The sequence below is a fragment of the Ovis aries genome, chromosome 20 (assembly GCF_016772045.2).
Source record: "Ovis aries strain OAR_USU_Benz2616 breed Rambouillet chromosome 20, ARS-UI_Ramb_v3.0, whole genome shotgun sequence".
Classification (NCBI taxonomy): Eukaryota; Metazoa; Chordata; class Mammalia; order Artiodactyla; family Bovidae; genus Ovis; species Ovis aries.
Window position 1 is genome coordinate 7,822,485 of NC_056073.1, and position 26,964 is coordinate 7,849,448.

The 26,964-nt window shown below is 45.6% G+C and overlaps 1 long non-coding RNA gene across 1 annotated transcript; it reads left to right on the forward strand.

Annotated features, from left to right (window-relative positions):
- Positions 1–17,006: 17,006 nt before the first annotated feature.
- Positions 17,007–26,564, forward strand: LOC132658235 (uncharacterized). The gene is made up of 2 exons (XR_009597548.1): positions 17,007–23,264; positions 24,712–26,564. It is a non-coding gene; the product is annotated as an uncharacterized LOC132658235 (long non-coding RNA).
- Positions 26,565–26,964: the final 400 nt, after the last annotated feature.

Here is a 26,964-nt window from a genome sequence, read left to right on the forward strand (position 1 = left end):
GAAGAACTGATGTTTTCAAACTGTGGTGCTAGAGAAGACTCTTGAGACTTCCTTAGATCAAACCAGTCAATCCTAAAGGATATTAACCCTGAGTCTTCATCGGAACAACTGATGCTGAAGCTGAAGCTCCAATACTTTGGCCACCTGATGAGAAGAGCCGACTCATTAGAAAAGACTCTGATGCTGGGAAAGATGGAAGGCAGGAGGAGAGGGGGATGACAGAGGATGAAATGGTTGGATGGCATCATTGACTCAATGGATATAAGTTTGAACAAACTCTGGGAGATAGTGAAGGACAGGGAAGCCTGGCAAGCTGCAGTCCATGGGGTCGCAAAGAGTCAAACACAACTGAGTGACTGAGCAATAATCCCGTGTGCTCGTTGATGAGAAGAAAGGGCCTCATGTCTCAGAAGGTTCTTTCACACTTGTGACACCTGTGAGCTTTCTCTATTGTGAAGCATGGATGGGCAGCTTGAGTGGTGGCTTCCTCCACACCTTCAGCACTCAGACTTGTCCCCACACGGTGTAGGCTGGGGACCAGGGCTACGGTTCTGCCACATTACTCACACTCTTTACTCTGCAGGGGACAATCACACCACTAGCCTGGAAACATTCCCCACACTGGGTGCAGGTGTGGGGTTTCTCTCTGGTGTGAGTACCCGGATGTGAGAACACATGTCTGTTTCTCAGCGCTTTCTCGCACTGCTCACATCTACAGGACTCTTTGCCAGTGGAAGTCCTCTGGGCTGCAGGAACAGCTACAAACAAACCTCTCTCCAGTGAAGCTCCTCTGCCAGGCAGCAAGTGGTGGCTTCCTAGTGGATCCCTAACTGTACACACTGTAATTGCAGAATCCTTTCTTCTAAGACCTTTTGTGGTTTCTTGGGATCCATGAGATTCAACAAAATTAGCCCTCTGGGGCCTTGCTTCTAGGGGTCCTCCTGATGCCTCCCCTTCAGGCCTTGTGTCCTCAGAAACACCCTGCCTTATTACTACTGGTCCTCTCTCACCATCTGACAAATAACACGTGACTTGATCCTGGTCCTGAGCAAAAATCAATGTGAGAAGAACAGAATAATCAAGTACAACCAAGAGAGAATAATGACAGCTTCAGCACGCATCTTCACAACCCTGACTAGTAAGGACAGGGAATGGGGCCAAAATGGAAACCTCCAAGAACCCACAGACAGCGTGTAGTGGTGCTACATGAAGAATAAGAGGGAGGAGACAAAGGACAGGACGAAACACATGGGGAAGAAACAGGGATGTTAGCAGATATGCAGAAGTCAAGTCCACTCCCAGCAGGAAAGGAGACTGGCTGGGAGCCAAAGGCGTCCTTGGCGTCTTCACCACCTGCAGACTGACCAGGGATCGGGCCACTGTCCCCTCTGTGCAGGCAGCTAACCCAGAGGAGGGGAACGCATGGCGAGGTGTTTCTGTGGAGGGGTCCATCAGATTCCCACCTGCTGACTTAGAGACCAAGCGGAGACAGAGACTCATCTGAATTAGCGCTCCACGCTGGGTTCCTCAACATTGTAAATGGCCCAAGGGAAGGAGCTGCCACAACATGGGGGTCTAGCAGACTCCCCCCTCACCTGTGAGTGAGGCTTTCCATCCTGAGCTGCCTGCAGGTGTAGCACCCAGGGTGCTTCCCCTTCTCCCAGGAGGATGATCAGTTTAGGTTGGAAAAAAACCCAAAATTCCATTCATAGCACTGAAAACAGGAAAGGGGAGATAATGGATCATGACCAGCCTTAACCCTTCTGTCAGCGGGAACCTGATGTGGCTGGAGGAACCAACAGAAGTAAGACTCCCAGGGGCAGGGTCTTCAATACAAAGGCCGATGACTTGAGTGCCAGGGAGGTGAGGGCAGACTCAGAGCACAGGAGAGCTGCCCGCCCCAGTGAGGAAACATCCGAGCAGAACATGAGGGAGAAGCAGAAACAGCCCACCCTCATCAGAAGGGACCATGCCGCCTGCAAGGCGTCAGAAGCTAAACCAACTAAACGGACACTTCAGACCACATCGCTGACACATGGGTGGCAGCAAAGACTTGGTTAGCAAGGGATGAACTGAGTCAGACCACATTCCTCTGAGTCTCCATCGTCCTGATGGAGGTTCTTCTCAGAGGGGTCAGGGCCCGTCCTCATGCGTGGAGGGCTGTGGCCACGGCCCCACTTCCTCAGACGATCCTGACGCACGTGGTTTCTACCACACCAGGGGGAAGATGCCTGAGGGGCACAGCCAGATTCAGCAGAGTAGGGGGCGGCACTGAGTCTCTTGTTTGTGTCTGATGAGCAAGAGGAACTCTGCTACAAAAAGCCGGGGCTCACGTCTAGGAAGACTCTCCCACAGAGAGGGCCACTGTCAGGTCTGTGCGGTCAGCACAGCAAAGGAAGGTCAAGGCAAAAATTCTGTTTTCCTTCTCTGTTCTCAACACTGCTGGTCGCCAGGTGTGTGTGGGGGGGAGGGGAGGATTGGGTGGAGTGGGGTGTTCCTGTGCCAAGCAGTTCTCACCCCACAGTTTATCTCAGTTCTGACACTTCCTCTACTTGGGACAGGTCAAGAGGTCAAGGGCTCTGTCCCAGAAGATCTCCTCCTCTTCCGACACCAGTCTCAAGTCCAGGCTGTCTGTCATCGGCACTCCTGATTGAATAGCTATAAACCTGAACTTCCTACAAACCCCTCCTTAAGTGAAAGTGAAAGTGAAGTCACTCAGTTGTGTCTGACTCTTTGCGACCCGTGGACTGTAGCCCACCAAGCTCCTCCGTCCATGGGATTCTCCAAGCAAGAATACTGGAGTTGCCATTTCCTTCTCCAGGGGATCTTCCCGACCCAGGAATTGAACCCATGTCTCCCACATTGCAGGCAGACGCTTTAACCTCTGCACCACCAGGGAAGCCCTTAAATACAAGAATACAATCTCTCAGAAAACCTCCTATAGAGACGCAGAACTTCAGATCCAAGTACTAACATCAAAGATTTCAAGGGAGGAAAGGAAGCCAGGTTGAAAGAAGGGGGAGGAGGCGGGAGAGGGGGGGCGAAAGGGGTGGCCTTACAGATGTCTCCTGCCCCCTACAGATGCCCAGGCGTTATGGGACTTTTCCCTGGGCCTCCAGAGAAGGGAGGACTGGAACTCAGCCCTACCAGAAATCAGACCAGACCAGAACCAGAATTCGCGTTCTCTGCCAAGAGGAGGTGATCAGTCTCCAATCCTCAGCTCAGGCTGAGGGCCCTTCGACCAGATTCCTGCGTCCAGGCCGGGGGACTAGAAAAACAGGGAAGGATAGGAAGGGTTAAGGAGAGGAAAGAAAGAGGGAAGCGGAGAGGTTGGGTTAATTTGCTAGAGCAGTTCTTGGAACTCAGAAAAACAGTAAAGGGCGTTAAAAGATAAGAGACAAGATACATAGGCAGAGCGCAGGCGCTTCTGCCCCGTGTAGACCTCAGCCGAGCCGCCCTCCTGGCACACGGGTGCCTTCTTGTTCACCTGCTCCGAAGAGCTCATCACATCTCACTGTCCAAGGGTTTTAATGAAGCCTAAGATCCAGCACCACCCCCTTCTCAGAGGTGTGACCTAATCGCTTGGTCTTTCTGGGGTCTAGCCTCATCCTGAGGCCATCTAGGGGCCCCACCCTAAGTCACCTTATTAGCATAAACTCCAGTGTGCTCAAAAGGGGCTCCCTTCAAGCTAACAAAAGATACTCCTATCAATCAGGAAATTCCAACGCTTAGAGATTTCTCTGCTAGGAACCGGGCCCCAAAGCCAAATATATTCTAAGCACAAGAAGGAATGCAAACCTTGGTTGAGTGGCATGGCAAGGTTTTGGGAAAGAAACCACAGAAACAAGGCTTCCCAGACCCAAGTGCTAGGGGGGGAGCTGCCATGAGCAGAGGGGAGGTGGGCACTTTGGGGTCACGACTGGCAGAGGCCGCAGCAAAATTTTGCATGAAAAAAAAAAAAAGCAGTCCCCCTGCTTTGTACACCGACCAACTCCCATGACCAGGGAGGGCTCACACGCACAAAGCAGGAATGTTTATGGGGGTGGGGCTGGGGAGGAGTGTGCACAGCCCTGCAGTTCTGAAACTGCACCCAAACCCACTTCAGAAACCAAACTCTTAAGGGTGACAACGCCTCCCACCGCCCTCAAGTGGGAGAATAAGTCAGGCAGGCTTCACTCTTTCAGAATTTTTAAATCTACCTGCATACGCCCTAACCAGCCTAACTCAGGCCGCTAAACAAGTAAACAAAAGTATCAGAAAGGATAAACCTCCATTGGTCAAATAGATATGGCATATCTACCTAGTGAAATATCAAGCACTATGAAGAGAATAAAGTAGATCTCTATAGAAAGACTTGGAAATCTTTTCACGATGCAGGAAGTTGCTGCAAGGGGAAAAACAAGGTTCAGGTTGGTCCTTCTACAAAATATATATTCATATATAAAATCTGGACGAATTTATTCTAAACTCCTGGGAAGGATTGAGAGAAGTATTTCCTTTCAACATTTTTTTAAAAAAACACAACCTGTACTATTTTCATGGATATTCTCTGGCGGTCCAGTAGGTAGAACTTGGCATTTTCACTGTTGAAGGCTCAGTTTCAATATCTGGTTGAGGAACTAAGATTCCACAAGCCACATCGCTTGGCAAAAAAAAAAAACAAAACTGTATTACATTCCTTAAAAAAAAAGTTTTGTTTCAAATATTTTTATTATAGTAAAATAAAAACATCGGGATTTCCTTGGTGGTCCAGTGGCTAAGACTCCAAGCTCCCAACACAGAGGGCCCAGGGTACCGTCCCTGGTCAGGAAACTAGATCCCATGTACTATAACAAATGACTCGGTGCAGCCAAATAAATAATAAATATTTTTGAAGGTGTTAAAAAATATAACATGAAATATATTTACTTTTTAAATGGCAGCAAATATTGATTTCTCAGTCATATCACGTGAGGGCTGTAATTGGCTATGACTTTGCTCCAGAGCATCCACGCTGAAAGAACAGTCCCAAGGAAGACTTTCTCATGGTTGAACCCAACCAGTGATCACTCTTTTGAAAAAGTTGTGGCAAAATGTATTTACCATTTTTATGATGTTTCAGTGCACAGTTAAGGGGCATCAGGTGCATTTACACTGCTATTGAACCATCACCACCATCCAGTCTCCATAGCATTTCTTCATCTTCCCAAACTGAAATGCCTTATTCATTAAGCAATAATTCCTCATCCCTTTTTCTTCTTGAAACTGATTGGGTGTCATTGGGCGGGGGGGGGCGCTCTGAAGAGCTCTGATACCATAGTCCTTTATGTCTCAGCGCAGAAAAGAATTAAATGAGCAGCAGATTTGTAGATAAGTGATTTATTAGAATAGGACACTGGTGAGGCTTGCCTCTTGAGAAACCTGTATGAAGGTCAGGAAGCAACAGTTAGAACTGGACATGGAACAACAGACTGGTTCCAAATAGGAAAAGGAGTATGTCAAGGCTGTATATTGTCACCCTGCTTATTTAACTTCTATGCAGAGTACATCATGGGAAATGCTAGGCTGGAAGAAGCACCAGCTGGAATCAAGATTGCCAGAAGAAATATCAATAACCTCAGATATGCAGATGACACCACCCTTATGGCAGAAAGTGAAGAGGAACTAAAAAGCCTCTTGATGAAAGTGAAAGAAGAGAGTGAAAAAGTTGGCTTAAAGCTCAACATTCAGAAAACGAAGATCATGGCATCTGGTCCCATCACTTCATGGGAAGTAGATGGGAAACAGTGGAAACAGTGTCAGACTTTATTTTTCTGGGCTCCAAAATCACTGCAGATGGTGATTGCAGCCATGAAATTAAAAGATGCTTACTCCTTGGAAGAAAATTTATGACCAACCTAGATAGCATATTGAAAAGCATAGACATTACTTTGCCAACAAAGGTCTGTCTAGTCAAGGCTATGGTTTTTTCCAGTGGTCATGTATAGATGTGGGAGTTGAACTGTGAAGAAAGCTGAGCACCAAAGAATTGATGCTTTTGAACCTTGGTGTTGGAGAAGACTCTTGGGAGTCCCTTGGACTGCAAGGAGATCCAACCAGTCCACTCTGAAGGAGATCAGCCCTGGGTGTTCTTTGGAAGAAATGATGCTGAAGCTGAAACTCCAGTACTTTGGCCACTTCATGCGAACAGCTGACTCATCGGAAAAGACTCTGATGCTGGGAGGGATTGGGGGCAGGAGGAGAAGGGGACGACAGAGGATGAGATGGCTGGATGGCATCACTGACTCGATGGACGTGAGTCTGAGTGAACTCCGGGAGTTAGTGATGGACAGGGAGGCCTGGCATACTGCGATTCATGGGGTCACAAAGAGTCGGACACGACTGAGCTGAACTGAACTGAGGCTTACAAAGCCGGCTGGTAGAACTTACTGGGCTACAGTTTTATAATCAAAGGAAAAGTGCAGCGGAGGAGAAGACCTTTGTCTTTCTTGAGTAGACATCATGCTTCCACCATCAGCTCCTTCTCCAGGCTGGGCAGGGAAATTTTCTTGTTCCTACATGGTCAAGCTAGATCCACACGTTATTGTTTTTTTAATGTATGCAGGGAGTGTGTCCTAGGATCACTAACTTGCTGAGCTCACGGGCAGCGTGTGGGCCTCATGCCACCAATGTTTTATTGTTTTGGTGCATATCTCATGCTTCTCTCACTTAGTTTTGTTGCTAAGCAAGCCTGTATGGTTTTGTGGTTAAGCAAACCTGATTTCTTAAGTAATCATTAACTTACAGGGGTCTCCCATATTTTTTCTACTTACAATTCCCTAGTGAGATTAACTTGGAGAAGGCAATGGCACCCCATTCCAGTACTCTTGCCTGGAAAATCCCATGGATGGAGGAGCCTGGTAGGCTGCAGTCCATGGGGTCGCTAGGAGTTGGACACAACTAAGCGACTTCACTTTCACTTTTCACTTTCATGCATTGGAGAAAGAAATGGCAACCCACTCCAGTGTTCTTGCCTGGAGAATCCCACGGACAGGGGAGCCTGGTGGGCTGCTGTCTATGGGGTTGCACAGAGTTGGACACGACAGCAGCAGCAGCAGTGGGATTAACTATTTAATCTTAATCACCAATTTGTTCCTATCATTCTGAGTCCCTGGTAACCACCATTCTGTTGCAGGAAGGGGGACCCCTTCCAGGGCCTGAAACGGGGCTCTTATGTAACACTTATGTCCGAAATGAATTGTCGGAGGAGACACATGAGCCTACAAAGCAAGAGGCTTTATTGGGAAGGGGCGCCTGGGCGGAGAGCAGTGGGGTGAGGGGACCCAGGAGGACTGCTGTGCCGCTGGCTCACAGATTCCGGTTTTATCATGATGGGATTCGTTTATGGGTTGACCTTAGCCAATCATTCTGAGTCAGCGTCCTTCCTGGTGGTGCATGCCTTGTTCAGCCAAGATGGATGCCAGCGAGAAGGATTCGGGGAGGTGGTCGGACATATGGTGTCTCCTTTAGACTTTTCTGACTCTTCCAGCTGGTGGCGGCTTATTTGCTCCATGTTCTTTACCAGGATCTCCTGTCGTAAAGCAACTCATGCAAATGGTTACTAGGGTGCCTGGCTAGGGTGGCTGGGTGGCAGCCAGTGTGCTTCCCCTAACAATTCTATGTTGTGTCTCAAAAAATTTGATTCCTCTAGGTAACTCATGTAAGTGGAATCAAACAGGATTTGTCCTTTTGTGATCGTCTTATTTCAAGAGCACAATGTCCTCGAGGTTCCTCCGTGCTCTAGCGTGTATCACAATTTCCTTCATTTTTAAGCCCAAATAACATTCCGCTTTTTTTGTTTGTCGGTTTATGCATATGTATATCACACTGTTTATCCAGTCACCTGTTGGCTACCTGGGTTGCTTTCACCTCTTGGCTATTTTGAAGACGGTGCTATGAACATGGGTGTGCAGTTATCTACCGGAACCCCTGTTTTCAGTTCTTTTGGGTATCTACCAACAAGTAGAATTGCTGGATCATATGGTAGTTCTATCTTTACTTTTTTAGAAGAACTGCCATACCATTTTCCACAACAGCTGCACTAGCGCTGCTCAGGGTTCCAATTTCTCCACAGCCTCGCCACCACTCGCTATTTTCTGTTTTTTCCTAATAGCCATCGTAATGGGTGTGAAGTGGTATCTCATTGTGGTTTTGATTTGCATTCCCCTAATGATTAGTGATGTTTAGCTCCTTTTCATGTGCTTATTAGTTATTTGCATATCTTCTTTTGGAGTCCTTTAGCCATTTTTTTTTAATGGAGCTTTTTTGTTGTTGGATTGTAGGAGTACTTTATATGTTCTGAATATCTTTCAATTTTTAAAGACTTCCAAAAAAGACTTTTGCACGGAAAATTTAACTGCAGCAATAAACATTTTGCCATTCTTATTTCATTTACCAGGTCTTTCTCTCTTTTTGGCATGTGGGATCTTCGTTCCCTAACCAGACACTGAGCCTGTGCCTCTTACCCTGCAAGTGTGGAGCCTCAGCCATCGGACCACTGCGGTGGTCCCCATCTACCAGGTCTTGATGACTGAGAATATCTCAAAAAGATTTCTTGCAGCTGGATCAGGATCTTGGAGATTTTTTTTTGTTCTTTATATTGACATAGTCATAAATCTACAAGGTATTCGACCTTCGTATCTGGAGTTAAAACAGCATCACAGGAAATTCCCTGGTGGTCCAGTGCCTAGGACCCCACACTTCCACTGTCGGGGGCACATGTTCAATCTCTGGTCAGGGAACTAAAATCCTGCAAGCTCTGAAGTGCAGTAAAAAAAATAGAATAAATAAAGCATCCAGGAGGGTTTTTAAAAAAAGAAAAATAACATTACAGGCTGAATGTAAAAGAAAAGCATATAAGCGAAGCCACGCAGAAGAGCTGGTCTCTCTTAGCTCATCTTGGCCCCTCCTAAAGGCCACTTTTTTCATAAACCAGAATAGGAAACTCTAGGAAAGAGACTTTGTAGCCAGGGAGAATGCTAAGGTCCATCACTTAATATTACAGTTATTTTGGTTTCATGGAAAACATCCTTGGGAAAATATTTCTATAGTGGAAAGGCAGTGGAAATTGCGCTTTCTACCAAAAATGAACTGCAACTATTAATGGGACAATTTTTTTTTAAGTTTCCAATGTGATCTGAGTCACCTACTAATACCACTCTCTCCTTTCACACTAACAGAAACACATTGCATTCAGGGTGAGCAAGTGCTCACCTAAAAAGACCACATCTGGGACTTTCCCGGCAGTCCGGTGGCTAGGAACCCACCTGCCAACGCAGCGGACCCGGGTTTGCTCATGCACCACAGCTACTGAAGTCTTCGTGCGCTGGAGCCCGAGCTCCACAGAGCCACCGCAGTGAGAAGCCCACACGCCGCAACTGGAGAGTAGCGCCTGCTCATAGCAACAAAGACCCAGCACAGCCAAAAACTAAGTAAATGAATTTGTAAAATAAAAAGACCACATCTCCCAGTCTCTCCCATGTCAGAGCTGGTTCCAGGGTATGGTTCTGGCCATGAGAAGAAAGCAGGAGTCACCGGATACCACTTGCAGAAAGCTCTTCAAAGCCTTTGAAATGTGATACTTTGTTAGAAATACAGAATCCTAGGGGAAATGCCAGCTCTTCACCTGGAAACGATCTACTATGTAGAAGGAAGACAAACCCCTGTGTACTAGTCAGCAAAAGTATGGATGAGGAGACCCTGACATCCATGGTCTTTGATGTAGCTTGGAAGGCTGCAGTGTAGACAGTCTTATCCAAACAGGTTTTAACAGGCTACCACCTGGCTTGCTGACCCTGCTTATTAAGGCCAAAGCCCCCTTTCTGAATTCAGTGATATAGTTTGATTTTCCACATACTTTCTTAGAGGGAAAAGATGTGTGACCAAATTGCAGAAATAGTCTTGTTTGCTTGCCAGATATATTTCTCATTGTAAATCTGCAAGTTGGTGAACTATAACAGCTTGGAAGTTACATAAATGTCCAACAATAGGGAATCAGTTAAGAACAAAATTCATTATAGTGCACATATATAAGGCAATGCAGGCATTAAAAAACATGACGTAAAAGAGTAGATACTGCCATGGGAAAATGTTCACAAATGAGGATGTTTAGAAAATCAGGTTATAAAACAGATGTACCAAATGATCCCAGCTATGTTTAAAAATATATATACTCAGAGAAGAAAAAACCTGGTAGAACCTTACTAACATGGGGTTATGTCTCAGGGTGCAGTTAGAGATGATTCGTGTTATTTTGTAATTTTATAAACGTATGTCTTTGTTTTTGTGTATTTTCCACATTTTCTGTCATGAACAAGAATTACTTCCTCAATCAGAAAAGAAGCAGTGATGTTTTTAAAAATTATCGTTTGGATGACCTTTAGGCAAGATAATCAACCTCTCCGTGCCAATTACTTTAACTGTAAAATAGGGATAAAAGCACCTCCCCGTTAAGGTTATCCAGACAGGTAAATCCTTCACTTAGAGCAGCCCGGGGCAGGTGGGCGCTGCTCAGCAATGATTAGTGGGTAGCGCTGAAATGAAAATTGCATAGTTGTGCGGATACGCCAGTCTGTCTCACCTGGGGGGACCCCGCTTGTCAAACCAGGCTGAGAGACCAGCAGGCTTCTCCCTCCTGTGAACAACAGGTAACAGACAGAAAAGGAAGCTTAGAGCTGAGTTGGCAAATTCGCAATTCTTTAGGCTGTAAGGGTGAATGTGAGTGAAGCAGCTGGAATCGGACAAATTGGTGAGGGGTTATGGCTCCCTGGGGACGGGGGACTGCCCAGAAGTACCTCAATTCAGTCTACTTATTGACTGATTGACTGATGTATAGTTGATTTACAATGGTATGTTATAATTCAACTCCTTTTGCTCTCCATTTCTGTAAATTAATTCATTTACTGGCGGCGCTGGGTCACTGCCGCTGCTCGCAGGCTTTCTCTAGCTGCAATGAGCTGGATCTACTCTTGGTTGTAGTGCTCAGGTTTCTCATCGCAGTGGTTTCTCTTGTGGAGCATGGGCTTTAGGGCACAGAGGTTTCAGTGGTTTTGGCAGCTGGGCTTAGCCCTGTGGTATGTGAGAGCCTCCTGGACCAGGAATCGAACCTGGGTCCCCTGCATTGGCAGGCATATTCTTTACCAAAACTGTCTACTTAGGTGGCAGGAAGAGTTCTCTTCAAAACACTGGGTCTTAAGTAAATAACTCAGAAGACCTATTTCAAGGTCCGACTGCACACAAGTTTGGGACCTCCCTCTCTGGACATCCTGGACAGAAGGGAAAGGCAACAGAGACGAGCTGATCTCTGGCTCCCAGTCCCTTGGTCCCTCCTGAGATTCCTGACCCCATACCAGCCTGGGGGAGGGAAGAGAGGGTCTGAGCAGAAGCTCCACATGGACTCAGCGGGCCAAGGGCCACCCCATGAGCCAGCCTGTGCTCCCCTTTCCTCACTAGACCCAGGGCTTACGGGTCAGCCACTGGCTCAAAACCCACTGGTACAGCAGTGAGAGAAGCGGTCATGAGTGCAGACCTGAAGAGCTTGTGAATGGCTGGGATCAGCGGGGACTTCAGTTTGACGTGCGTTCTACCTAACAAGAATCCTCCACATTTGACAGATGGAAAACAGGGTTCCATTACATCCCCACGTTCCGTTTGATAATTATCCTATTCAGCCCTTTTCCTTTCTTGGTGGTGAAGTTTGAGCTTCTCAGATTTGCCTTTCTTTTCCGTCCTCCTGTCCTAACTACCAGAACTACCAGAATTCCAAGTCTGACTTTGCTGGTGAAAAAGTCTCAGCAAGGGAAAAAAAAGTCTCTCTGTTCTCCTATAGCTGCTGAAAAGCAAATACTATTCAGTATTATAAAGCTGCTTTTGCCAAGGTTATTGTTAAGTAGTTTTTCAAGACCCCTGGACCTCAGATATTGTTACTATTAATATATCCTGGGAAAGTGATCTTTAACTTTTAAAGTTTCTGATTCTGATTGGTTACTTGATAATTTGTAGTGCTGGAGGCACTAGTTAAACAGATACACAAGGTTTTCTGGAAGGTGTGATTTTCATTCTTAAGCCAGGAAAGGGTCAGTGTTGGCAACCTCCTCTACTCATAAGACTGTGGAGACAAAAATTAATGAAAACAATAACTTTATTAGATTTAGTTGTTAAACAAAAGTCTGATCACTTTTTAAAAACATTTATTTTTATTTATTTATTTGGCTGCTCCAGGTCTTAGTTGCTGCACACAGGATCTTTGATCTTCCAGCTGTGGCACGTGGAGTCTTTAGCTGCAGCGTGCAAACTCTTAGTTGGGGGCTTGTGGAATCTAGTTCCCTGACCAGGGATCGAACCCAGGCCCCCTGCACTGGGGGTGGGAGTCTTAGCCGCTGGGCCACCAGGGAAGTCCCCAAAGTCTAATCAGTGTAAGTCTAATGTTTAGGTTAACCTTATCAGCAATAAAGCTACAGCTGTTAAATGTCTGGTGGTTAGAGTTATCCTTTCACCTTTAGGAAACCCGTCGGGAGGGTGAACCCAAGTTGTCTGTCCTGCACAGGGGCACATCTGTCCTGCACTACAGCCAGGGCCAACTCCTCAGCAACCAGGAGTGCCTTAAACAGGCAAGGGCTCGTGGTCCTCCACGAAGCCAGGGAAGGTCTCCATCTTCAAAGGCCAAAACAGCCTTTCCTGTTGAGAGAACTTTCCAATCCTCTTCCCCTTCCCCTGGAAACAAGATTTCGGTTCCCGTTCAGAGATCGACATCAGGCTGCGGCAGTGAGAGGGACAGATCCTGATCACGGGGCCACAGGGACCAGTGGTCAGTGACAAGGCCGTGACCCATCAAATGCGTGGAAATGAATCTCACAGAGGTGGGCAGTACGGGTAGACAGACACACAGGTCGGCCAAGAGAGAAGAGACTCGCCCTTGTGGGTATTTGACTCGCTTCTGTGGGGCGTTGCTTCCAGGTTTCCTCTGGGCAGTCATCTTGCTTTGCCTGGTTCTAAGTCCATATTTAGTATATCTCAGGGGCCCTCCGTGTGTGCACACACGTCTCAGCCCAGGCGGACTCCAGCGCAGAGGCCTGGGAGTAGGCTGACATCACTTACTCAAGGTGCCGCTCTCTCCCTTTTCGACCACCAAGGAGCCTTTCTGCGCATGTGTAGTCAGGAAGGCCTCCTTGACGTCAAGAATGAGGACTATGTGGCCTTTCACCTCTTAACTGGGCAGGGCTGAGCTCTTCTCTCGCTCCTGCTATTTTGGAGTATCTGTTCACAAACTGTGGCTGCCCAGCCTGGGGTCCACCTGTCTTCTGCCTCAGCTTCACCAAGAGGACGGAGGTGAGGAAGACTGTTAGAGGTCCCGTCACCACCAGGCAGACACCTATTCTCAGTCCAGGGTCAGAACAGAGACCAGTGGATTCAGAACCAGCAGCTTATTTGAACATGGAGGTTCTGAGAATGTGGGGATTCTCGATCCAAGAGCCATTCCATCAACTCTGCTTCCATTTCCAAAGGAAACTGACGATGCAACTTCGAAACAGAGCACGCAAAAACTACATGCTACATTCTGCTCACTTAGAAACCCTAAGTCCATTGGGCCCTGATGAAGGTGTTAAGAGACCCCGCCTTGAGTCTGTCTTCCTTCATAGGAACCGTGAACCAGAGTGAGACCTGAGAGAGAAAGGCTGGATAATCACTGGCAATCGTAAAATCAACCAGGAGGATCCTATGTTCTTAGAATGAGCCTATATCCTTAACAACGGAACTCATGTTGCTTTGGAATTACTTACTATAACCAGCTCAAGTTGAAGGCAGGGCAGATCAGTGGCCCCAGGACCTTCCTGCACTCACCCATCAGGTTCAGGTTCTTTGTCCAGCCCAGACACACAAGGCCTCCCCTTTTTCCAAATGCCTTAACACTTCAGGTTTATAAACTTCAAACCCTATTTGTGAGCAAGGAAAATGGTCAGTATGTCAAGAAATCAGGGTATCAGGGCAACTCTGCTGGGGAGCCCCCTGATCCCAGGACCCCAATTAAGAAGACTGTCCTCATCTTTGTCCCTGCCGCTGGCTCCTTCCTGCAGGCTCTAGATACTCACTTCCTTCTGTCCTTTCTCCGCAGAACAAGCTGAAGACTTTGAAGATTTTGGCTTTTCTGCTGTCCACTCTCACCTAAAAAATCTTCTTAGATAAAAATTTTCTGCTGGTCACTATGGAAATACAGACAACGGGTAGATAAAGTCTTGTCTATATGGTTGACCCTTGAACATGGCATTAGGGGCACCAATTCTCTGAGAGTCAAAAATCCCCTATAACTGTAGAGTGAGGCCACACTACCCATGGTTCCGCATCTGCGTATTCAACCAACCACGGATCAAGAAGTACTGCAAGAGGTATTTAAGGAAAGAACTGGCTTATAAATGAATCAAACCCATGTTGTTCAAAGGTCTACGGAATTTCTGGTTTTCATTTATTTATTTACTTGGCTGCCCTGGGTCTTAGTTGTGGCATGTGGGATCCAGTTCCCTGATCAGAGATCGGACCCAGGCCCCTTGCATTGGGAGCTCAGAGTCTTAGCCACTGGACAACCAGGGAAGTTCCCAGTTTTCCTTTTTTAAGATGCTATCCTGGGAATCTCTTATCACTCCATTCTTAACTACTTTCTCCAACTCTTGGCGTGGGAACTCACAGTAAGAGGGACTCGCAAAGGAGTCTTCCTTCTTAATGTCCCCCCCTCAATCTAGTCTAATTAAATCATTCTGTTACATGATTACAGTAACAAAAGGCACTAAGGACTCGTTTTGTTTTCCTTTTTTCGGCTATGCCACACAGCTTGCAGGATCTTAGTTCCCTGACCAGTGATCAACACTGTGCCCCCTGTAATGGAAGCACAGAGTCCTAAACAGTGGACAGCCAAGGAGTTTCCAGCATACATCTATTATATTTTGGGAATTTGGAGAAATATGCTTTCTCTGGGGAGTCAGAATATACTGAGACCAGGAAACCAGTGTGGTCCTGGTGAGCACATCTTTTTTGTATGCCTGTGTGCACGTGCGTTCAGTAGCTCAGTTGTGTCCAACTCTTTTTTAACTCTAAGGACTGTAGCCCACCAGGCTCCTCTGTCCATGGGATTCTCCAGGCAAGAATACTGGAATGGATTGCCATGCCCTCCTTCAGGGGATCTTCCCGACCCAGGGATCCAACCCGCATCTCCTGCGTTGCAGGTGGACTCTTTACCCAGTGAGTCACCTGGGAAGCTCTTTGTGTGCTTGGGATGACATGAAAGACAACTGCAGTGGACAGCACCCTAGAAACCTACCAGTTGGTCCCAGGCCTGTGATCCTGTTTATAAAGAACTGTAGGTATAAGAAAGGCAGTAACTGAGAATGCTCAAAAACTGCACACTTTTAACAGATAAGAATCTGGAGACATGAGTTGAGGAGTAGAAATATCTTGCCTCAGGGCCAAGGAGCCCCTCAATGGTTTCTGTCTTTCCTGGGGGATCAAGAAACGTACGGCTTCAGCCAGCAACACTCTCACCAGAGTAAGTGTGCGTGTGTGCTCAGTTGTGAAGCCGGTTGCCATTTCCTGCTCTAGGGGATCTTCGCGCCCCAGTGATCAAACCCTCCTCTCTCGCAATGGCAGGCAGAGTCTTTCCCACTGAGCCACCAGGGAAGCCCTTATACCAATAAGTGAAAGTAAGTCACTCAGTTGTGACATTCTGCAGTGAGCGGGTAGCCATTCCCGTCTCCAGGGGATCTTCCTGACTCAGGGATCGAACCCCAGTCTCCTGCATTGCATGTACATTCTCTACTGTCTGAGCCACCAGGGAAGTCAGTAAGGGACACCGGCAAATTCCAAGCCTTTTGCCTGACATAAAAAGAAAGAAAGCAGAAAAGAAATACAGGACTGGAAACGATCAGTTTTCATTCCAATCCCAAAGAAAGGCAATGCCAAAGAATGCTCAAACTACTGCACAATTGCACTCATCTCACGTGCTAGTAAAGTAATGCTCAAAATTCTCCAAGCCAGGCTTCAGCAGTACGTGAACCGTGATCCAGATGTTCAAGCTGGTTTTAGAAAAGGCAAAGGAACCAGAGATCAAATTGCCAGCATCTGCTGGATTGAAAAGCAAGAGAGTTCGAGAAAAACATCTATTTCTGTTTTATTAACTATGCCAAAGCTTTTGACTGTGTGGATCACAGTAAACTGTGGAAAATTCTGAAAGAGATGGGAATACCAGACCACCTGCCCTGCCTCTTGAGAAATCTGTATGCAGGTCAGGAAGCAACAGTTAGAACTGGACATGGACCAACAGACTGGTTCCAAATAGGAAAAGGAGTACGTCAAGGCTGTATATTGTCACCCTGCTTATTTAACTTCTATGCAGAGTACATCAAGAGAAACACTGGACCGGAAGAAGCACAAGCTGGAATCAAGATTGCTGGGAGAAATATCAATAACCTCAGATATGCAGATGACACCACCCTTATGGCAGAAAGTGAAGAAGAACTAAAGAGCCTCTTGATGAAAGTGAAAGAAGAGAGTGAAAAAGTTGGCTTAAAGCTCAACATTCAGAAAATGAAGATCATGGCATCTGGTCCCATCACTTCATGGGAAATAGATGAGGACACAGTGGAAACAGTGTCAGACTTTATTTTTCTGGGCTCCAAAATCACTGCAGATGGTGACTGCAGCCATGAAATTAAAAGATGCTTACTCCTTGGAAGGAAAGCTATGACCAACATAGACAGCATATTGAAAAGCATAGACATTACTTTGCCAACAAAGGTCTGTCTAGTCAAGGCTATGGTTTTTCCTGTGGTCATGTATGGATGTGAGAGTTGGACTATAAAGAAAGCTGAGTGCCGAAGAACTGATGCTTTGGAACTGTGGTGTTGGAGAAGACTCTTGAGAGTCCCTTGGACTGCAAGGAGATCCAACCAGTCCATTCTGAAGGAGATCAGCCCTGGGTGTTCTTTTGGAAGGAATGATGCTAAAGCTGAAACTCCAGTACTTTGGCCACCTCATGCAAAGAGCTGACTCATTGGAAAAGACCCTGATGCTGGGAGGGATTGGGGGCAGGAGGAGAAGGGGACGACAGAGGATGAGAGGGTTGGATGACATCACCGACTCAATGGACATGGGTTTGGGTGAACTCCGGGAGTTGGTGATGGACAGGGAGGCCTGGCGTGCTGGGGCTCATGGGGTCACAAGGAGTCGGACACGACTGAGAACTGAGCTGAGCTGAGCTGAACCTCCTTTATTCACTCATTCTGTGTCAGATCGCCTGGACTGATCTGGGAGTGCCAGCCTTCTTTAGAGTGCTGGCACTGAGTTTGTTTACCTGTCTTCTGCTTGGTGCTCAAGCTCAGTAGTGTGTTTTCTCCATAAAGCTCTTGAGGATGGTGCCAGTTCTTACTTGGCCTCTCTCTACTCAAAGGTGGACCTTCTTATTATCTAGCTTTCCAGGAGAGTTTAACTTTTCTAAAGCAATACGTTAGTTTTGGACATGTGGATCCTTTGAGTTTTGAATTTGAGTTATGTTGGCTGCTAGAAAGCTTAAAGCAAGTCTTCTGGATCAAGGATATACGACTTTAGCACATGTATTTTTTGTATTGCTAAAGCTGAAACTCCAGTACTTTGGCCACCTCATGAGAAGAGTTGACTTATTGGAAAAGACTCTGATGCTGGGAGGGATTGGGGGCAGGAGGATAAGGGGACGACCAAGGATGAGATGGCTGGATGGCATCACGGACTCGATGGACGTGAGTCTGAGTGAACTCCAGGAGTTGGTGATGGACAGGGAGGCCTGGCGTGCTGCGATTCATGGGGTCACAAAGAGTCGGACACGACTGAGCAACTGAACTGAACTGAGTGGTAGTCTTAGCCCTTCTCCCGCTTTGCGGATTTTGTTTTTTATCCTTTTGCCTTATACTTCTTGTTTGTTTTAAGTGGGGTTTTTAAAAAATTATTTATTTACTTGTTTTTGGCTGCGCTGGGCCTTCATTGCTCCCCACAGACTCTCTCTGGTTGCAGCGAGCAGGGGCTACTCTTCCTTGCAGTGTGCACGCTTATAGCAGCGGCTTCTCTTGGCGTGGAGCAGAGGGTCTAGGTGTATGGCCTGCACTAGCTGATGCCTGTGGGCTCAGTATTTTCGGCTCCCAGGCTCTAGAGCGCAGGCTCAACAGTTGTGGCCTACAGGCTTAGTCACCACATGGCATCCCCGACCAGGGATCCCGTCTCCTGCGTTGGCAGGTGGATTCTTTACCACTGAGCCACCAGGAAGGCCCTTAAGCATATTTTACCTTTTTCTTTGGTTTAGGCCGCTGTGCGCCCTTTTGAAACAAGGCAGTGCATAAAGGGGAGAAGGCAATGGCACCCCACTCCAGTGTTCTTGCCTGGAGAATCCTGTGGACAGAGGAGCCTGGTGGGCTGCTGTCCACAGGGTCGCATAGTCGGACACGACTGAAGCGACTTAGCAGCAGCATTATATAAAGGAATAATTAAAAATGCTCAACAATTCCCTAGTGTTGAAATAGACAGTTCTAATATTTAACTCTTTGAAATTCTGTCACAGATAAACATTTTTGACGATAAAGTGCTTTTTCTAATAAGGTTTTTCTGTAAGCCAAACTCTTAGAAGATGCTGCGTCAAGATAAAAGATATTCAATGAATATTTCATTTTTTTTAAACTAAATTTGAAAATTGTTTATTTATTCATTCATTTATTTTTGGCAGTGCTGGGTCTTTGTTGCTGAGCACAGTCTTTCTCTAGTTGTGCTAAGCAGGGCCTACTCTCTAGTTGCAATTTGTGGGCTTATTTTTGCAGTGGCTTCTCTTGTTGTGGAGTATGGGCTCTAGGTGCCCGGCTTCAGTAGTGGCAGCTCCTGGGCCCTAGGACACAGGCTCAGTAGTTGGGGCACACGGGCTTAGTTGCCATGTGGCATGTGAGTTGCCATGTGGCATGTGAGATCTTCCTGGGCCGGGGATGGAACCTATGTCCCCTGTGCTGGCAGGTGGATTCTTAACCACTGGACCCCTAGGGAAGTCCTCAGTGAGTATTTCTGGAGGCTTGTGGATGCTTCCAGATAGAGAGATGATGAAGGTGAGGGGGAGATGTCACATTTTTTTAGAGTTTATTCAAAGTCAGATACTTGTCAAACTCCTCACGTTAGTCCTGCTCTCCAAACGCACAAATGTGCATTGTGATAAAAGTTACATAACCATAAAGGACAGGGCCCAGTGAAAGCGTTCCCAGTAATAAGGGCTGTCACAGATCAGGTGAAGGGCAACACTGAGAGACGGAGGTAGTCAAGTGCCAAGGAGGCGGGTATCCTAGGGACACATCTGAGAGCAGAAAAGACTGTAGTTGGTTCTGTTTAAATTAATTTTCAATTAATTAAAGTTGTAAATTTACAAACAAATTTTCTTAAGTTTAACTTACCTAACTTTGATGTTCTATTTAGAAATGTTATAATTTTTGTGTAAAAATTAGAGCAAGAGCTTGTTCCTTGATTAATGTTCAATTAGTCAGTGGATTTGACATATTAGATTTGCTTGAACATTAATCATGCCATTTACAAAGTTAGTTAATTAGCTTCTCTTAAATATTTAAACTACATTTACAAATTTAATATACTTGCTTTTTTTCAAGCACTTCAAATGCCTCATAGGACAGATTTACAAGTCAAGCAAGAAAAAAATCTTCTTAATCATGTAATAATTCCCCCAAAGTATTAATTCAAGAGTCTACATGTGGAAGTCAAGTTATCGTCAAGATTTCAGTACCGTTGACAAATGTAATCAAATTATCTAAAAACTTTCAACTTCAAATCACAAGCCTAAGATAAAGTTTTGTTGTTGTTCAGTCTCTAAGTCATGTCCACCCCAAGCTCCTCTGTCCTCTTCTATCTCCTGAAGTTTGCTCAAACTCAGGTCCATTGAGTCGGTGATGCGATCCAACCATCTCATCCTCTGCCATCCCCTTCTCCTTTTGCCTTCAATCTTTCCCAGCATCAGGGGCTTTTCCAGTGAGTCAGCTCTTCGAATCAGGTGGCCAAAATAGTAGAGCTTCAGCTCCAGCATCAGTTCTTCCAGTGAATATTCAGGACTGATTTCCTTTAGGATGGACTAGTTTGATCTCCTTGCAGTCCAAGGGACTCTCAAGAGTCCTCTCCAGCACCATAGTTAGAAAGAATCAATTCTTTGGCGCTCAGCCTTCTTTATGGTCCAACTTTCACATCCAAACCATAGCTTTGACTATACAGACCCCTGACAGCAAAGTGAAGCCCCTGGTTTTTAATACACTGTCTAGGTTTGTCATAGCTTTCCTTTCAAGGAGCAAGTGTTTTTTTTAATTTCATGGCAGTCACTGTAAGCAGTGATTCTGAAACTCAAGAAAGTAAAATCTGTCACTGCTTCTACTTTTTCCCCTTTTATTTGCTGAAAAGTGGTGGGACTGGATGCTATAATCTTAGTTTTTCATACTGAGTTTCAAGCCATTTTTTTCTATTTTCTTCTTTCACCTTCATCAAGAGGCTCTTTAGTTCCTCTTCACTTTCTGCCATAAGGGTGGTGTCATCTGCATATCTGAAGTTGTTGATATTTCTCCCAGCAATCTTGATTCCAGCTTGTGATTCATCCAGCCCAGCATTTTACATGATGTACTCTGCATATAAGTTAAACAAGCAGGCTGACAATATACAGCTTTGATGTACTTCTTTCCCCCAATTTGGAACCAGTAGGATGTTCCATGTCCAGTTCTAACTGTTGCCTCTTGACCCATGTACAGATTTCTTAGGAGACAGATAAGGTGGTCTGGCACTCCCATCTCTTTGGGAATTTTCCACAGTTTGTTGTGATCCACACAGTCAAAGGCTTTAGCGTAGTCAATGAAGCAGAAGTACATGTTTTTCTGGAACTTCCTTGCTTTCTCCATGATCCAATGAGTGTTAGCAATTTGATCTCTGCTTTCTCTGCCTCCTTGAAACCCAGCTTGTACATCAGGAAGTTCTCAGTTCATGTACTGCTGAAGCCTAGCTTGAAGGATTGTGAACATAACTTTGCTAGCATGTGGAATGAGCACAATTACGGTGTAGTTTGAATATTCTTTGTATTACCCTTCTTTGGGATTGGAACGAAAACTGACTTTTTCCAGTCTGTGGCCACTGCTGAGTTTTCCAAATGTGCTGACATATGGAGTGGGGCACTTCAACAGCATCATCTTTTAAGATTTTAAATAGCTCAGCCCAAAATAGAAGGAAAAAAAAGGAAAAAAGTAGCTCAGCTGGAATTCCATCACCTCTGCTAACTTTGTTTGGTCTGGCTCTAGGTGAGTGACCACATAGTTGTGGTTGTCCAGTTCATTAAGACCTTTTTTGAATAGTTTTGTGTATTCTGGCCACCTCTTCTTAATCTCTTCTTCTTCTTTTAGGTCCTTACCAATTCTGTCCTTTATTGTGCCCATCCTTGAATGAAATATTTCCTTCCTATCTCTAATTTTCTTGACGAGATCTCTAGTCTTTCCCATTTGATTATTTTTTTGCATTGTTCCTTTAGGAAGGCCTTCTTATCTCTCTTGGCTATTCTCTGGAACTCTACATTCAGCTGGGTATATCTTTGCCTTTCTCCCTTGCCTTTCACCTCCCTTCTTTCCTCAGCTATTTGTAAAGCCTCCTCAGACAACCACTTTGCCTTCTTACATTTCTTTTTATTTGGGACAGTTTAGGTACTGCCTCCTGTACAGTATCATGAACCTCCATCCACAGTTCTCCAGGCACTCTGTCTACCAGATCTAATCCCTTGAATCTACTGGTCACCTCCACTGTATAATCATAGGGATTTGATTGAGGTCATCCCTGAATGGCCTAATGGTTTTCCCTACTTTCTTCAATTGAAGCCTGAATTTTGCAATAAGGAGCTCATGATCTGAGCCACAGTCAACTCCAGGTCTTGTTTCTGCTGACTGTATGGAGCTTCTCCATCTTTGACTCAAAGAACATAAGCAGTCTGATTTTGGTATTGACCGTCTGGTGATGTCCATGTGTAGAGTCATCTCTTTTGTTGTTGAAAAAGATGTTTGATATGACCGGTGTGTTCTCTTGGCAAAACTGTTGGTCTTTGCCCTGCTTCATTTTGTACTCCAAGGCCAAAATAGCCTGTTATTCCAGGTATCTCTTGACTTCTTACTTTTGCATTTCAACCCTCTATGATGAAAAGGATATCTTTTTTGGTATTAGTTCTAGAGGGTGTTGTAGGTCTTCACAGAACCAATCAACTGCAGTTTCTTTGGCATCAATGGTTGGGGTACAGATTTGGATTACTGTGCTGTTGAATGGTTTGCCTTGGAAATGAACTCAGATTATTCTGTCATTTTTGAGATTTCATCCAAGGACTGTGTTTTGAACTCTCGTTGACTATGAGGTCTACTCCATTTTTTCTAAGGGATTCTTGCCCACAGGAGTAGATATATTGGTTGTCTGAATTAAATTCGCCTATTCTCATCCATTTTAGCTCACTGATCCTTAAGAAGCTGATGTTCACTCTTGCCATCTCCTGTTTGACAACGTCCAATTTCCCCTTTATGGATCACGGTCTTGTCGTGGCAATGGGGCTTGCATAACTCAATGAAGCTATGAACCCTGACATGCAGGGCCTCCCAAGATGAGTCACAGTGAAGAGTTCTGACAAAACGTGGTCCCCTGAAGGAGGAAATGGCAACCCACTCCAGTATTCTTGCTTAGAGAACCCTCTGGACAGTGCGAAAAGGCAAAAAGATATAACACCAGAAGATGAGCCCCCCAGGTTGGAAAGTGTCCAGTATGCTTCTGGGGAAGAGTGTAGAGCAATTATTAATGGCTCCAGAAAGAATGAAGCAACTGGGCCAAAGTGGAAATGATGCTCTGTTGTGGATATGTCTGGTGGTGAAAGTAGAGCCCAGTGCTATCAAGAACAGAAGCATTCAAGAAAGGGCAGAAGGGGAGAGGAGACTCCAGTCCACACGTCTTACCAAATTCCCAGAATCATTCTCACTGGACTCCATCCTGGATGAGTGATGCGTGCCACCAGGAAGGACACTGAGTTGGAGTCATTGGCCATAGACAACCCAGAAACTGAAACTGCCTACCTCAGACTGGGACCTGAACCCTTGTGCTGGGATGCAAACCCAGCCAAAGCCCATGGTTTCAGGCCCTAGTGAAGCCCAGGTTCTTGACATCTCATCACAGAAAGAATTCAGTGAGAGACAAAGTGATAGGTAAGAAGTGGGTTTATTAGGATTCAGAGGGAAGCACACTCCGCAGACAGTGTGGGCCATCGCAGAGGGCGAGTGAAGCCACAAAATGTGGCATGGCTAGTTTTTATGGGCTAGTTAACTTCATCTGCTAATAAGTGGGAGGAATATTCCAATTGTTTGGGGGAAGGGGTAGAGATTTCCAGCAACTGGGCCACCACCCACTCCCTGGTCTTTTGACAGCACCTTGGAACTGTCATAGGGCTTCCCTGGTAGCTCAGCTGGTAAAGAATCCACCTGCCATGCAGGAGACCCTGGTTTGATTCCTGGGTCGGGCAGATCCACTGGAGAAGGGTTAGGCTACCAACTGCACTATTCTTGGGCTCCCCTGGTGGCTCAGATGGCAAAGAATCCACCTGCAAGGCGGGAGACTTGGGTTTAATCCCTGGGTTGGGAAGATTCCCTGGAGAAGGAAATGGCTACCCACTCAGTATTCTGGCCTAGAGAATTCCATGGTATAGTCCATGGACCACAAAGAGTTGGGTACGACTTTCGCTTTCACTTTTGGAGCTGTTGTGGCGTGTCATTAGCTTGCCGGTTGAGGTTCAAAGACTTCTCTGGCAGCTTGGACTCACCTGATTCGAATCGGTTTATATTGTGTCCTTGGGCTATGCCATTCTTTCAAAAGTTGTGCCCCGCCCTTTTCTCTCCTGTTACAAGGCCAACCCCATCGCCATAAAACCCAAGACTGTGAGCCACGTGGCAGAGCAGTTCTCCTGGGTTCCCTCGCCCTGCTGCTATCTTCCCAGGGCACCCCTTCGCAATAAAGTCTTTTGCTTTTTTTGCATGTCTTTTGATTGTTAGACAAGAGCCCACTCTTAGGCCCTGGAAGTAGTTCACTTCCTTCAACAGATTAGGGAGCCACTCTGAAGGAGAAAAACCAGGTCTCATCAAGGAATATTCCCCATCCCCAGAGAAGGGGGACCTGGCTATATTTGCCTAGCTGATTTTGTTACCAAGTCCAAGCTCACTCTGCTCACTGCACAACAGGCCAATGAATCTGAGAGATGCGGTGTTTAGGACAGAAAATGACTTTATTCGAAAAGTCAGCTGACGTAAAGATGGCAGGCTAATGTTTCAAAATAATCATCTTGTCGAGGTCTGGATGCCAGTTTCTTTTATAGAACAGAGAGGGGGAGGAGTTGAGGAAGTAAAGTTAAAAGGCCATTATCTTGCAAGTATCTCCTGGAATCCTGTGTGGATCACAACAAACTGTAGAAAATTCTTAAAGAGATGAGAATACCAGACCACCTTACCTGCCTTCTGAGATATCTGTGTGCAGGTCAAGAAGCAACAGTTAGAACCAGACTTGGAACAGACAGACTGGTTCCAAATCAGGAAAGGAGTATATGTCTGTATATGGTCACCCTGCTTATTTAACTTATATATAGTACATTATGTGAAATTCCAGGCTGGATGAAGCACAAGCTGAACTCAAGACTGCCAGGAGAAATATCAATAACCTCAGATATGCAGATGACACCACCCTTAGGGCAGAAAGCGAAGAACTGAAGAGCCTTTTGATGAAAGTGAAAGACGAGAGTGAAAAAGCTGACTTAAAGCTCAACATTCCAAAAACAAAGATCATGGCATCCAGTCTCATCACTTCATGGCAAATAGATGGGGAAACAATGGAAACAGTGACAGACTTTATTTTTCTGGGCTCCAAAATCACTGCAGATGGTGATTGCAGCCATGAAATTAAAAGACACTTGCTCCTTGGAAGAAAAGCTATGACAAACCTAGACAGCATATTAAAAAGCAGAGACATTACTTTGTCAACAAAGGTCCATCTAGTCAAAGCTATGGTTTTCCAGTGGTCATGTATGGATGTGAGAGTTGGACCATAAAGAAGGCTGAGCACCGAAGAATTGATGCTTTTGAACTGTGGTGTTGGAGAAGACTCTTGAGACCCCCTTGGACTGCAAGATCAAACCAGTCAGTCCTAAAGGAAATCAGTCCTGAATATTCATTGGAAGGACTGATGCTGAAGCTGAAGCTCCAATAATTTGGCCACCTGATTCAAAAAGCTAACTCATTTGAAAAGACCCTGATGCTAGGAAAGATTGAAGGCAGAAGGGGACGACAGAGGATGAGATGGTGTGGATGGCATCACTGACTCAATGGACATGAGTTTGAACAGGCTCTGGGACTTGGTGATGGACAAGGAGTGCTGCACTCCATGGGGTTGCGAAGAGTCGGACTGAACTGATCTCTTGGAATGTTTAACTTCAAGGAGGGGATGTGTTAATCTCTTCATTCTTGTAGCCATCACAGGTGGGCACCTGTCAGATCTGCCTGTGAGCTGAACAAAGGCACTTTTAGTTTAACAGTCTGGCAGAGGGGCAGGATTCCCTGAGGCAGTCCATTATATATGATTGTAATAACAAAAGCACCAAAGGAAAAAAAAAAGGTTAAAGAAACAGATCCACCCTGGAGTCAGAAATGGCCCTTCCCTGCCACAGTTTCAGCTGTGTTCTGGACCAGTGACTTCTGTATACCAACTATTCTTCCTTATTCTTCTTCAGAGGAGTGTCTATTGTGATTATTCTGGTCCAGACTCACCATGGTATTTTGGGTGTGTATGAGATAACTAACTTGCCTTTTTAGATCATAGGCATTCCATTCAAGAACTGCATTCAGACCTGATGTAGCTCACAAGATCCTGGACCTTGGGATTAATGTCATGATGGATGCCTCAAAGTGAAAAAGGACCAAGAAAGCTTCTGACATAGACATCAGAAGGGGGACGGAGAGTGGCCCCCTTATCAAGGCCTTATATACTTTGACCAGACCGCTCCCACAACATAGGTCTTAAGATAACAAGATTAGTCAGAAGGTTCTTGTTAAGAAGGAGAAACATGGCCTCAAACAAGATACATTGTTATTGTTATAATCATTAGCACAGAACTTAAGGAAAAGCATACCCTTGGGAAAGATGAGTTTTGTTGTGTAATCATCAGCTCTGGGCTTCAAGAAAATAATGTCTTAAGTGACTAAGACAAAGCAATGCAGAAAAGAAAGTTTGTCCTTTTCTCCTCCGAACCCCATTCTGGAGAGCCCAGGACTCCTTATCAACCTAAGAATTAACTCTCGCGTTTGTGTAACAGAAGCAGAGTCAATTTCTCCACACTCTTTTTTGAAAAATATTTATTTATTTATTTGACTGCACCTTTATTTAAAAAATGTATTTTATATAAAATATATATTGTATATTTATAAAAATATATAAAATAAATGAAAATGTTTATTTATTTGACAGGCCTTAGTTGTTGCACTCAGCGTCTTTGGTCTTTGCTGTGGCGTGTGAGACCTGTAGTTGCAGCATGCAAGATCTAGTTCCCTGATCAGGGATCGAACCCATACCCCCTGCATGGTGAGTATGGAGTCTTAGCCAGTGGACCACCAGGAAAGTCCCTCCCCAACCTCCTGAAGAATTAGAATTTAGCCATGTGACCTGCTGTGGCCATTGTAGTGTTAGCCGACTTGACCTAAGTAAAGGCTAGAAAAAGTGTGATTCTGCTACTTCTTTCGGTCCTCTGTGACCACCATAAGAACATGTGAACGTGAGGTCATGCCAAGCTTAAGCTGCCGGAGGGACATGAATGAGACACGAAGGAAACTGAGTCGGCCCAGCTGAGATTATCTTAGACAAGCCAGACGG